Genomic DNA, 13961 nt, shown 5'->3' with positions numbered 1-13961 from the left:
TGTGGGAGAGGATTCTTTCTGCCTGTGCTTTCCTTGGGCAAACTCAACCTTGTGAGGTGTTTTAGATGGATGGGTGAAGAGTTGTACCCAAGGCAAAGGCTTGAAATGAGAGCAAGGATTCTGACTCCATGTGGGACAGATCCTGCAGAGCCAGGCCCTGTCTCTGGCCATACAGGACATTCCCATGTCACTGTCACACCTCTCTCCAGCCAGGGTCTTACAGGACACTAAATCCAGCACTAAGGTTTGTAATGCCGAGTCAAAAATGCAGAGAGAAACATTTTTCTTGCAAAAACTTAATCCATTGTTCAAGAGTGTTCAAAATTTCTTGGTGTCCTAACACATCAGGTATCACCTGTCCTTTTTCATGAAGCCAGAATAAACCAGTTGATGCTCTAGATCATGTCTGGGGATAAATTGACTGGAGTAAACTCCCTGTTTACACTTCTCTAAACCTAGTATTTACACTTAGGTGGCCTGGTAGCTTATGGACCTGGAAGGATGCTCCAGATATTTGCTTCAGTAGCTGATATGTGGCCATCATTTGTTCTAACTCCCCCAGATGTCTTGTTTTAACAGGGTGGAAGGTTCCTCCATCATGTCTGGGGGTGGATTTTTGTGCCTCCAGCAGAAGCTTCAGCTGCTCCTTTCCATGAAGGTTCTTAAATGCTTCTCACAATTATTTTAAGTGGAGGGCACTGTTTACACTTCCCAGCCTCAATGAGGTTTCTGCAGCTCATTGTGGTATTTATTGCTGTATTAATTGCTCCTACACAAAAGCTTGTGGTGGTGTGCAAAATGCTAATGATGGATCCTAATGACTGTGCACCTCCCTCTCCTCTTCTGGTCTGTGCTTTATTGATGTATTCATTAAACTGTCTGAGCAGCAAGGCTGGATGCACATACCAAAATATTTCCTTTTCATCAGAGAAAAAGACAGACCCTGAGAGAAATTGGTGGTTGGAAGATGCCAGACAGTTGTCTCTGAAGGATGAATAAAGGCACTGTGAATAATCATGTAAAAACTGACAGTCAGAGTGAGAGGCTGTGCCTCACAGAGAGAGGGAGGTGCTGGTAGGATGTTAAAGGGCAATTTTTGCATTTTTGAGAAACTTGACTGGAAATGGGTCCTGATCTTGTAGGGATGCTGGGAGATAATTATATGGACATGGATCATGCTGTATTTGAGGGAAGATGCATATGGAAAATTGAGTGGGTTTTATGTTTCTGTGTGATTGTAAAGGACTGAACACACATGGCATTGAGCTAAAGATCCTAGAGTGTGTCCTTAGGAGAGTCCCCTCTTTACCTAGGATGGAGACACTGGGCAATACCAGCTTTTATTGTTTATTTTTATTAATTTCCTTGAGTATGTTGAGAGGGAGGTGATGAGGAAAGGCTGTGGGCAGCTTTGGGTGCATCCCTGTCATTTGGTGGAGTTTTCCAACAAGAGGCATTTCAGAGCTCCTTACAATGGAAATATCATAACCTCCACATGCCAAAGGAGAAATCAAGGCACAGAGGTATTCAGGAGATGAGACAAGGGCTAGGTGTCCCAAAACTTCAGTGTTTTGTCAATCCCCCTTAGTGTTGACTCTAAACTGTGTCTTGCTGTTATTCCATCTTTCTTTCTTCATTCCAGGGAAGTACAGGGGACAAGGCAGTGATCTCACACCATCTTTGTCAGTGTCATAAAACACACACTTATAGAACAACATCTATAACATTATAAGATATTACATAAAATATAAAATACTGTTATAAAATAACAGCATTTTTTCAATTCCTAATCTGAGTTTATGCCAGAGCTCTGTAGAAATAATTGATTAGGTTTCAATTTATGCTCAGAATGGTAACTGACATGGTAGCAAATGTGTTCATTGATATCTAATTTGGTGTGGCTAATTTCTTCAATGCCAGCTAAATGCCTGGGTATTTCTTATCACATTAAGGTATTATCTGAATCTTGTTGCACATTTGTTCAGTGCTTCTGTAGCCATGACTTAATTACATGGCAACTGAGTTTATACCCTGGTATGGCAGGATTGTTCCTCAGATGGTTTCCTCAGATAAACAATAGATAATTGCCATGCTCCTACTTTAATTAATGTGAATTATAAGATTATTTGAATGGTCTTGGGTCCAGCCTTGGTAAGGCACAGTGAATTTTTCAGAGCAGATTTTCATCCAGCTCCACAGAAATTAGGACTTTTGCATAGGAAAATACTGTCCCTCGGTGTGAGGGAATGACACACACAAAATAATATTTAAAATTTTGCTCCTTGGGCAAGAATTCCTTACCCCCAACCCTCAGAGGCCGTGCAATGCAATCCTGCACTTTGTGACCTACTTGAAACAAGTGGGAGTCAATATCTATTAACTTCCCTCTGTTCTGTAAGTCAATCCCTTGTCTTTAAAGCAGTCGTTTCCCTCTCCCTGCTGCACAGAGGAAAAAGGGAATTTTCTCACCTCCATCCCTCAATGCTTTTCCCCATTAATGCACCAAGTGAGTGGTGGCTCCCAAAACCACCCAGGAAAGGCAGAGAACAGGAAGGGATGTGGAGGGTCCCCTCTGGGTGAACAAATCTGGTTTTCTGATGGGGTGTGCAGAAAGCTCGTGCCAGGATTCAGCTCTAGGTGTGTGAGCAGAGTGAAGGGAACGCTCATGGAGTCAGAAATGCTGGGAAAAAAACAGGAGTGATCCTTCAAGATACCTAAATAACAATTTGTGACTCGAGTGAAATGCTCTCATTAGGCCCCCTGGAGGAGAATCTGGCATTTTCTGTGCCACCTGCAATATTAAAAGAAAATGCTGCTGACTTCTGCGTTGTCTCCTGAAAGGCACAGGGCTGACAGAAATGTAATTAAATTACCTGCTGCATTCATCTGTTGTCATAGCAGCCCTCACAATGAATATAACAATAATTTCATCTGTAGCTTAGCTTAATGCAGTTTTGCCTACTGCAGCCAGAGGACACTTTGCTATTCCACATCTGACAGAGTCCAAGGGTTCCCACTTCAGTTCCACCAACAATGATAAAATTGGGGGGTAAAATCACAGATGGAGCCTTTGCTACACTGCTCCAACATCAGCCAGCACCCACGACCTGTGGGTGATCTCATGGGATCCAGGAGCTCAGAGTAGATGATTACATTTTCTTTTAGCCTTAAAAATCTCAGAATTACTGCATCAATTTATAGGCCCATAACAGAAGTACAGTGAAGTGTTCTTCCCATTGATTAAGCCCCCCAAGAAGCTCTGGCTGTGCTCTAATTTCCCTGAAGCTGTGTTTCAGGCTGCATATGTGGAGCACAGAGAGGACACAGCAGTTTTGGCACTGATGTAGGGCACAGCAGACAGGGCAGAATCAATCTTTTCTTTATTTTTAACTTGCCAAGGAGGATGTTTTAAACTGAGGCATTATTGATGGAGCCAGGTGGCTCCAGGCACCTCCTGACTCTCCTCTGCTCAATGTGGGATGAGCTCCTGGCTCAGTTCAATGCTCTGCAGGGCAGTGATCCCCAGCCTGTGCTGAGGGTGAGGGGACGGCAAAGTGTCCAAAGGCTAAAGGACTGAATTATCCTGAACACCTGGATAATGTCTAATGCCCAAAGGTAGATCATCCATTAAGTCCAAGAAAAGGTAACAGGCTACTCCTAATTTCCATGGCTTATCCTTCTTTGGATATGAAGGAGTTTGTCATTGATTTATCACTGTAAGAAATTTCAGAAAACCTTGCTTTACTTCCTGATATTCAATTTTGTTTCATTTTTGCTGCTATTTCTCTACCACTTTCTTCCAGGAATGCCTGCCATTTACCACCTCTCTCAATTAAACAGTCCCACAATTCAGTTATGTAGCAATAACATTTCAAGAGAACAATTAAAAACAAGCCAAGAGTAGAAGAATATGATAAATGAGACACACAGCATCTGCAACAAATATGTGGCTCCACCCAATACACCTGGGAAATATCTCCTTCTTTTTGCCTCTATCCATTCCATTCCACTTTGGGGAGGTTTAGGCAGCCAAGGTTCATCCTGCAGTGACTTGTTTTTATCTCCCATATTCAGGAAGGTACAAGTTGAAGAGTTTTAAATACCATGTGAAGAAAGGGTGACTCGTGCATGGCCAAGATAAGCTGATGTGTGAGCTGAGGCTTGCCTGAGCCTGGTGTGTGGAATATTCCTCCTTCAGGCAAGCTCTGCTCAGAGCTGGGGAGTTTCCTCTCTCTCCAGCAACACTCCCAGGCTGAGCAGTGCTAAAAGGAGTTGTTGCAAATTGCTTATGTGTTGCCATTCTACTTTTCCCCAATAACACAGCCACATGCACAGTGCCTCACCCCTGATGCTCTCACTTCTTTTACCCAGGTGCATAAACAGCATTTATTCCTCTGTTACAGATGGGGTAAAGGGATGGCAGCAGCAGGAGAGCAAAGTGTCACTCAGCAAGAGTGAGATGTGCCTTTGCCATGCTGGATGATGCCAAGCAGTTTTGTCTGAGATTTTGGTAAAGATGAAATAAATATCAAAGGCAGGTCTTGCTGAGGGGCCATCAGTCAGTGCCTGCAGTGCAGGGCTGTGAAACTCAGCCCCTGGTACTTGGCCACCAAGCTCTGGAGTCAAAGGATTTGCTCTGAGTTGCAATGCAGGGCTGGAAATTCTGAAAAAATATCAAAGGGCTCAGCCACCATGGCCAGGCTCACCTACAGATACCTGATTTTCCTGTGATCCACATGTTCTTTTGGAAAACCTCCAGTTTATCATTTGGAGACTATTAAAGCTTGGAATCAATTCAGTTTGGCTGAAATCACCCCCCTGAGAGGCACCAGCAGCAGCTTTGTCCCACAGCTCTCAGTGGCTTTGGTCTCCCTGGGCTACAACCACGGGGCCTTTGAGCATCACCCTGCTACAGGAATATGGGGAAAGGATGGAACCATCTCCTCCCCAGTCCAGAAATCCTTGGCTGGTGGGTTTATAACCTGTTTGGGAGCGCTGGAAATGCTCCATGTTTCAGGGTTCCACAAAGGATGCTGCTGCTGAAAGTCAAGAGCTGAGGAAGGACTGAATGGCACCAGTATTTCTGATCTGACACAAAAACGAGGTCAGTTGTGAAGGAGTAAATTAAAGACAGTTTGAAAGATCCAGCAGTAAATATGCTGAAGGTCACGGGACATCACAAGTGAATAAACTCAACTGGATAATTTAATTCAGCACAAAGAACCCGTCTGTGTGCACTGAATAGAAGGTAAGAGTTTGACATGAGGAGATGGAAAAGCTTTGTTATCCTCTTGTCTTGCCAGGATTTGCTTCAATTACACCAAAGAATGTTACTTCATTCTTGCCCTAATAACACTGTAGAGGAAATTAAATTACTCATATATAACAAAAGTGAACTGATTTTGACATCTCTTCTAGGCAAACCTCCTGCTGTATTAGCTCCTAAGCACATTCTCCCTCACTTAAGGTCTCATGCATATTTATGATTATCACTCATAGTAAATATAAGCACTTTGTGAGAACACAAATTAACTGCAGGATGTAATGGAGGTTGCCAAGGGTGGTTTTTATTGTTGACTGTGACATGAAGTCTGCAATATGGGCACTGTAATGGATGGATTCTGAGGCATGGAGAAATAATCCCATCACAGAGGGCTCTGAAATCAGAAACCACAACAGCAAAGCCAGTGCCACTCCAACCTCAGGCTGGTTCTACTGTGCTTTCATTTAATTTCATTTTAAAAGGAGCTCTGGTTTAGCTCGAAATCTTTTCTTTATATTTTTATAACTCATCGATTAGTGAAAATAATTAAAGGTTGTAGAGCTAAGAAGAAATTCATTTCATTTTTAAGGCTGACAGACCTTAGCTTTTGGTTTTAGCTGGATTAATAATGGTGGGTTGTCTCTGTTGCAATGGCTCTTTCTTAGAGTTTGATTGCTTTTTCATTACATTAGCTAGCTAGCTTTTGGAAAGATTTTATACAGTAAATTTACCCTTCAGAAATAAACCTCACAACCTTTTAACTAAGGTTGAACCCTACAAGGCAGAGCCCATTGCATCAGGGATGGCTCTTGCAGGCTTTCATTAGGAGGAAGCTGGGACATCCTGAAAAATACAGCATTTAAAAAACAATGGAGCCTTATTTAAAAAAAAACCATTATTTCTCCCAGTCCATTCCAGCATTATTTCTCCCATTCTCCCATTCCAAATGCAGCTCTCAGCCTTTGTTCTCTCAGAAAAGCAGCCTCTTGTCTGACCTTTAACTGGGCTCCATGCCCTGTCTGGACCCTGCCAAGGGCTCTGCCAGCAGTGGGTTCAGTCTGGAGGTGGATGCAGGTATCATTTTATATATATATATAAAATAGATAACATATATTATGTATATTATACATAATATAATTATATATATAATATATATATAATATAATTATATATAATATATATAATATAATTATATATAATATATATGTTGTATACATATGTTATATATGTGTGTATATATATATTATATATTTTATATATTTAAATATATATATTATTTATATATATATACATACATATATATACATATATATATGTGTGTATATATATATGTATATATATATATGTGTGTGTGTGTGTGTGTGTGTGTGTGTGTGTATATATATGTATGTATGTATGTATATATGTATATATCTCTCCCATAATCTGATGTCCTGACAGCAGTGAGAGCCTTTTTTGAGGTGGACATCCCTGCAGTTTTTTTCCATAACTTCTGTCTGGAGCCTGAGGTTCTTCCTGTGAATTGGGGTGGAGTTTTAAGGGGCATTGCTGGGCTTTTTGTTTTAAGCACATCACACAGGTCAGGGCTCCTGAGCAAGGGTCCCCAGGGACAGCAGAGCCTGCAGCTGGGTGCTCATCCCAGGGAGAAACCCTCCTCACACTGCCTCCAAATAACAATTCCCAATGCCAAGAGTTATATTAGGCAGTTACAAAAAAATAAACGAAATACAGGGACTAATAGAGAGTGGAATTTCTTCTTAATTTGCCCATCATCACTTTTGTTTCTGAAGCAAAATGAGGCTGGCACAGAGATGATGGGAAACACAGCATTGAAATGGCACTTACAGCATCCCAAAGGACCATTGAAAGCAACAAAAAAACTGGTGATGTCCTTAAAGACTGCAGATGGTTTCTTCAAGGTGAATAATTTTATTGTTTATTGCCTGCTCTGCGTACTGCAAGGAATGACATTTAAGAAACTGCTCAAAGATGTTTTTTCAAGGCATAAAGCAAACATTTAGGAGCCAAATTATCCATACCAGTGACTGTGTCATTTCCAGAGCTTGGAGCTTGGCTTAGAGGCACATAATGGTTTTGGGACAGTGAACTCTCAGAAAGCATGGGATGCAGGTCAGATTTGTGCTTCTGTAAAAATATAAAAATCTTGGAACTGGAGTGCTTTAACATGGCATGTGAAAATACACCCTGTGAGGGGGAAAAGTGCTCTTATAAAAGCAGGTGATATTAGGAAGCTTTTATTGTACAACTTTTTCATTTTTCAGGAGAATTAAATGCCATTCACAAGCTCTCCTTTTCCAAGATATTTCAAAGCTTCCAGATCTGACCAAAAAAGAGATTATATAGTTTAGTCATATTTGGAAGTGCCCTTAAACCCCTTGTAAGCTTGTGTTCAAAATTTCATCAGCAGTAAAGATTTTAATACATTTCTATTTGGCCAAAAATTCCACTTCATTTTCAGGGTTGGATTGTTTGGGACTTTTTTTCATTGTTCCTCTTCATATTCATATTCTCCCTTCAACTCCTGTCCCAACAGATATCTGTCACTTCTCCAGGGGAAATTAACACCAAATAGAAATTCAAGTGTGACCTTTTCCACAGGTAAAAAATGTATTGCTCATTAGTGCAAACTGGTTGGAGACTGCACCTCTCTGGTGCTCAGTCCAAAGCTTTCTGCTGCCATGGCTCTGGCCATTTGTTCTGATTCCTTCAGATTTGAAGCCTGTAAAGCAAGAATATGTTTTGTGAGGGAAAAAAAGAAAAACACACTCTCTGAAGGCAGAAGAAAGAAAATATCTGTTTATAACCCTTTGGTTTGGCTTTGGGGGTTTTTTTCTTCTTTTTTTTTTTTTTTTTATTTTTTTCAGTTACTTGTGGAAGGATGGTGAAAAGGTCACAGCAGAATTACAGGAGAAAGGTGTCCATAGATCAGCTGTGCAAGCTGCTTTCAAAGCAACTTTTTGGGACAAAAAGATAAAACATAATCAAAGCAACAAGTTCCCTTTTCTTTTACCTGAAAGGCCATGTAAAAATTGATCCTTTAGAAGGATTGAGGGAGAGGCAGCGCCCTGGAGCAGGCAGAGCATCACTGGTCAGGCACCTGTGACAGCTCCAGACTCCTCACCCATGGGGAAGGGGAGATGCACCTTGGGACAGACAGTGTGGTCTTTATTACATTTGTTGGGTTTTTTTAATAATTTAGGCCTGTCTTTTTGTTTTTCCAACACAAAAAGAGGGCTTCTCTTGCAGCTGAAAGCCTGAGCAAATAAATATCCATGTGCTCAGAGAAATCTGTGAGTTGTTAAATGAAGAAGCAGCAGCAGGAAGGCAGAGAAGGCAGCAAGGCAAAGTGGGTTTGGGGGTGTTACTTTTATTTTTACTCTCAGTGCAGGCCTGGGGTGGGGGATTGGCAGCTGGGAATGAGTCAAGCAGAAGCCAGCCCTGCTGGTGAAAATTAGTTGGGGAAACACTGTTAAATCCAATAAGCAGACACAGGAAACTAAACCAGAAGCATCTCACCACAAGAGTTATGTGCAAATTAAAAGACAGTGAAGAGAGGGAACTTCAGGCTCAAAGTCAAGAGGCACCACCAGGAATGGTTGGATTTCCTGGGTGCAGCCAGAGCCAGGAGCCCTGGCTGTGAGAGGAGGCTTGGAGCTTCCTGCAGATCAATATTGTCCTGCCCTGGCACTCAGCAGAGGGTAGAGGGTGTCACCAAACCTGCCAGGACACGTCTGAGTACATGGTTGTTGTTTTATTTCTTTAATGTAAAATTCATGGCTTTAGCAATGAGAAAGAAAGGAGCTGGGAACAGTGGCTGGAAATATTAAAATGTCAGAGAGAAAACTCCTTTCATTTAGTAAGAAGCTGTTCCAACTAGGACTTGTGGAATAATGAAGGATAAGATTTTGGGTTGTGAGCCTGACTGCTGTGATTTAACAGGCTGCAGAAAAGGTAGCCATGGAAAACAGTGAAATCCCACTGGATAATTGTGGAATAGTGAGATGTTCTCCCTTCTCCCTCCTCTCTCCTGCACTTGGGCTCCCTTATCACAGGGGAGGGAGGGCAGCAGCTTTCCTTCATGGAAATCTGTCAGATTGAGAGCTGTAAGGCAGAGTTCCCTTCACCTGAGCACAGGCAGCCTGGAAAAGCTCACCTTGCCTTTTACCCTCTTTGAACCATTAAAGCCATTTTCCTAATTGATCTACAGCTGTTGCAATGTGGTAGTTTTAGCACTGGGAATGAAGATTACATATGATTAGATAAGCAGTTTAGAAGCTCAGAGAGCTGAATGAATTGTGAGCATTTATTAATTGTGCTCACTCATTTATCTTTGGGCTTTACTTACGATACAGTCCCTGAAACCTTAATAAAACTGAATCACAGAGAAAAGCTCAGTACTTGGGGGAAAAAAGGGTTTTTTACTTTTAATGAGTTCAGTTTCTGTGGCCCTGCACAAAGGGGTCTTTGCTGTCCCCTGGGTGTGAGGCAAGGAGCTGACTGCAGGGCTGAGCCCCTCTGCAGGAGCATGGTCCCCTCCAATGGATCACCTCAGGGAGAATCACAGGCACACCTGGAGAGTTTGAACTGCTAGTTTGAATCATTAAAACTGATAAATTTCTTCTAAAGATTCTCAAAACTCTAAAAACCACCAGTCTAAGCAGAAGCATGGTGGTTTGCTTTCAAATCCAAGGCTAAATCTTCATGTCCTCCCTCTGTTTGAAGGAAAGGGTGAAGGTTTGTGCCTTGGTCTGTTCCCCTGGCTGATAAGAGATCACACTGAACTGCAGAGAAGTTTCAGCCTCGTGTATACATATTTTTAAAGAAGTGGCAAATTAAAAGTAATGACTCAAGCATTTTGTGTTTGCTCTTTCTCCTGGCCATAATAAATCTTTACACAGAACTGCTGGAAGTATTAAATCACTCCAGAGCAGCTTGTCCTTGTTCCTCACTACGGAGACAATAGGATTTTAATAAACAATATCTTTGATTAGGTTCAGCAGGAAAGCCAAGGATAACTAGGTATTTGTATCTGTCAGGGATTCAGCAAGAATCCTTGTAATTCACCTTGACTGCAAAAGCTATTGCAGTCACATGCAGGACTTGATAATAGGTGTTGTGGAGAGGGGGATTCTCAAATCCAGGGATACACCAAGTACAGCAGCACCATCCCCTTTGGAGAAAATTCTCTCTTAAATACAGTGCTTGTGCCTGGGTAGAGAATATGATGATAATAAATGCTTATTATGATAAATGGAGTCATGTTCCTCAAAGAAGCGGCAAATCACAAAAAAAAAAAAAAAAAAAAAAAATATATAGCCAAGGAAAATGAAGCTGAACTGGCTTGATGAACAGTAATGATATATAGCCACCAACACAGATTTGCAAAATGCACTTTGACTTAATTTTGAAGTTGTTTAATATTCTTGTGATAGCTGTAATAGGTTCCGAGACAGACTCTACACTGCTTTAAACATGTTGTTATTTATGTTCCAGTCACAGTGAAAAGGGATGCAATATGTGGCCAGTACTTAAAATGAAAGAAATGCCCAATATGAAAGTGGGCAAAGAAAACTGAGAGCTTTTGCTTCAGAATAATGACAGTCCCAGTGGGATCATTAATTTCCCTTAGAGCAGCTTGTTATTTTTCAAAGATATTATACTTATGCAGATTTAACTGTAGAAACATCATATTGTTGTAATTTCTCCAGTGTGATGCAGCTCTAATTACTCACTGCTCAGAGCATGAAAAGGAAATGAAAGATGAGCAGCAAGTTAATTTTTATTTTAAAAACAAAGATAAGTTTAAAAGAGTAAAATTAGACCATTGTGTATCAGACTGGGAACGTGGATACATTTCATGGAAAGAGGAGCTGCAGTAATTGTGGATTTTCCCAGGAGGGTGTTGGCAGAGGTGAGCCACAGCCTGGAAGGAGCTCGAGGTTGTTTAGAGCAGTGACTGCAGGATGAAAGCAGCACAGCCTGAAGAACGCCCCACCAGGGGCAGGGGCTCTGTGCCTCTGTCACCTGGTTCTTTGGGTTTGCCCTGCATCTGCCTGCACACGTGAGCTTTGACAAAGCTTCCCCAAAGCTGAGGATGCTGTGGTGCCTTTGGGGTGTCTGGCTCGGGGCTGCTGGATCAAAGGGGCTCCCAGGGCACCTCTCCCAGCAGCAGGGCCAGGGGCACAGGCTGCTCCTTCTCTCTCTTTGTGCTGGGGCTCATGCTCTGCCCTTTCAGCCATCCAGTCGTTTTCCCAGGCTAAGAAAGACATTTTCTGCCTCATTCTTCCTTGCCTTTCCAAGGTGTATACCGTGTTGGTCCCTGCAGACATTCAAAGCTCCTGATCCCTCTGAGGGTTGGAGCAAAATGCTCAGAGCAAACAAACTCTGAGAGCTTCAATACACCTGGAGAACAAAAGGTCCTGATGTAGCAGCAAGGAGCAGAGATCTGAAGAGGTGCCTCCCCCAGCCACCAAAGCAACAGGAGCTGCAAACACCTCCTGCTCCTGAATTCTGAGTTTGGGAGGATTGACTACTATGTATGTCTACCTTGTTTTTTGCTTCTGTAAGCAAGGTCCCTTTCTGTAAATGGCCCTTTGTTATTGCACAGTGAAGTTCAGGCAGGCAGCTCAGTGCCATGCAGAGCTGGCAGTGCAGCTGGCACAGCAGAAGCTCTGGTGGTTGCTGTGGTCACTGGGATGCTGTGAGCCAAAAACAGCCCCAGCACACGTCAGCAAAACCCCAGGGGAGCAAAGGCTGCCCTGCCCTGCCAGCTGAGCAGGATGAAGCCTCAGATTAAATTGAAATAAACAAATAAGCAAACACTTTAAAAAGGAGACAGAGTACAAACACTTTAAAAAGGAGCTGGAGTACACAGGGTGCCTGTGGGCAAGGATGATGCTGCAGAGCGATGCCACAGGGGCATGCTGGCACAAATAAAAGCTCTCAAATCAGTCTGGACATCTCCCTTCCAGCTCCAGGGTTACTCAGCACAGGTGCCAGGGTGCTTCAGTGGCCCTGGAGTGACAGGCAGGCTCTGGTTTGTCCCTGGCTCCTGCACAGACAGTGTGACAGTGCTCCTGTGTCAGTGTGACCTGCTCCTGCTCCTGCAGCACCCACACTGCTCCAGCAGCACCCTCAGCACAGCCCTGCCCATCCCACACCCAAAGCTGTGCCTGGACACTTCTGTGGGGAGGGAAAAAACCATCATAAATCAAACAAGCACAGGCAGGCTGATTGTGCCCTCCAAACTGTTTGGAGGAACCTGCTCAGACACAGGAAGGTGCCAAGTGCCCACGTTGGCAGCACCTGGAGCAAGTGCAGGGCGTGAAATGGGGCACATCCACAGCAGGGACAGGAATTAAACAGAAATTGAGTGCCACGGTTCCATTCTCACCTCACAACAGCCAGACCAGAGGCAGGAAAAGGAATTCCTTGGCTCAGTTGTCATGACAATACTCTTGGAAAATATCTGCCACTGGAGCAGCCCTCACTGCCTGTGTGGCTGCTGCTCTCCCCCTTAGTGCAGATCTGTCTCCCAGAGCAGCTCCAGCATGGAGCAACCACATCATCTGCTGCATGTGCAGCCAGCAGACACCAACAGTGCAGCTCATAATGCAGTCGCTATAATTAGTTTGTGAAATGAGCACTGCATGGGGAACTCCTCAAGCCATATCATTACAGAGAGAATGAGATAATTGCATTGTATTTCTTTTTAATTCACGTTTTTCATTGCTAATAATCTTGTTAAATAGTGGCAAGTACAAATGTTCATAGCAGAAAAATTAAGTGCAGATGCTACTGCCATGCTAAAAAAAAAAAAAAAAAGGAAAAAGCAACAAAAAACCCCAAATATGCTATTTTTTTTTTTCTGTTAGTTCTACTTCTGTGCTGGTATTTGGATTTACACTCCTAGGATAAGAATGCACCACTTCCTCAGAAAATTATCTTTGATTAGAATAAGATGATAATTTTGCTCTTATTCTTAATATATATTATGTTATTATATTAATATTTATATATTATCTTTATATTCATAGTATTTTATTGTATTATTATATACAGTATATCTCTATATAAATATTACCTATTTTGTATATTTATATTTTAAATGGGTAATTTTTATTAATTTTATATTTATATATTATTTTATATTACCTATAACAATATATATAATATATATTTATATATAATAATAAAAATATTATTATATTATTATAATTACCATATTATTATATAATATAATATTTATATTATAATATATAATATTTTATATTATATATAAATACTGCATATTTTTATATCTCCTTAATCTATCTATCTATATATATATAAACTTTATATATATAGAATAAAGGGAAAGAGGGAAAAAAAAGAAACTGGGTGTCTCTGCTCTTCTGTGTCAACTTAATTTTAAGAGAAATTTAAGAACTAACTAGGCAGTAAAAGGGAAAAAAATACACACTTTTATTCATGAGCTAATATACTTCCCCTCACTGACTTTTTAGCAAATATGTTGCTAATATCTCTTCTAAAGTACTGATAAACTTCACTGGTGTGTGATTTAGCTATTATTGGAACACTTCTTTCTGAAAACAAATAGAAGGAAGGGGAAAAGTGACAGGGTCCTGTGGGATGATGGATAGCTTGTCCCAGAAAGAGCAGGAATGAGGAACCTCCA

Source organism: Agelaius tricolor, unplaced genomic scaffold (assembly GCF_023055355.1).
Source record: "Agelaius tricolor isolate 1412-34295 unplaced genomic scaffold, bAgeTri1.0.p SCAF_20, whole genome shotgun sequence".
In the NCBI taxonomy this organism is placed as follows: Eukaryota; Metazoa; Chordata; class Aves; order Passeriformes; family Icteridae; genus Agelaius; species Agelaius tricolor.
The sequence above is the reverse complement of the archived record's forward strand: the minus strand, read 5'-3'. Positions refer to the sequence as shown.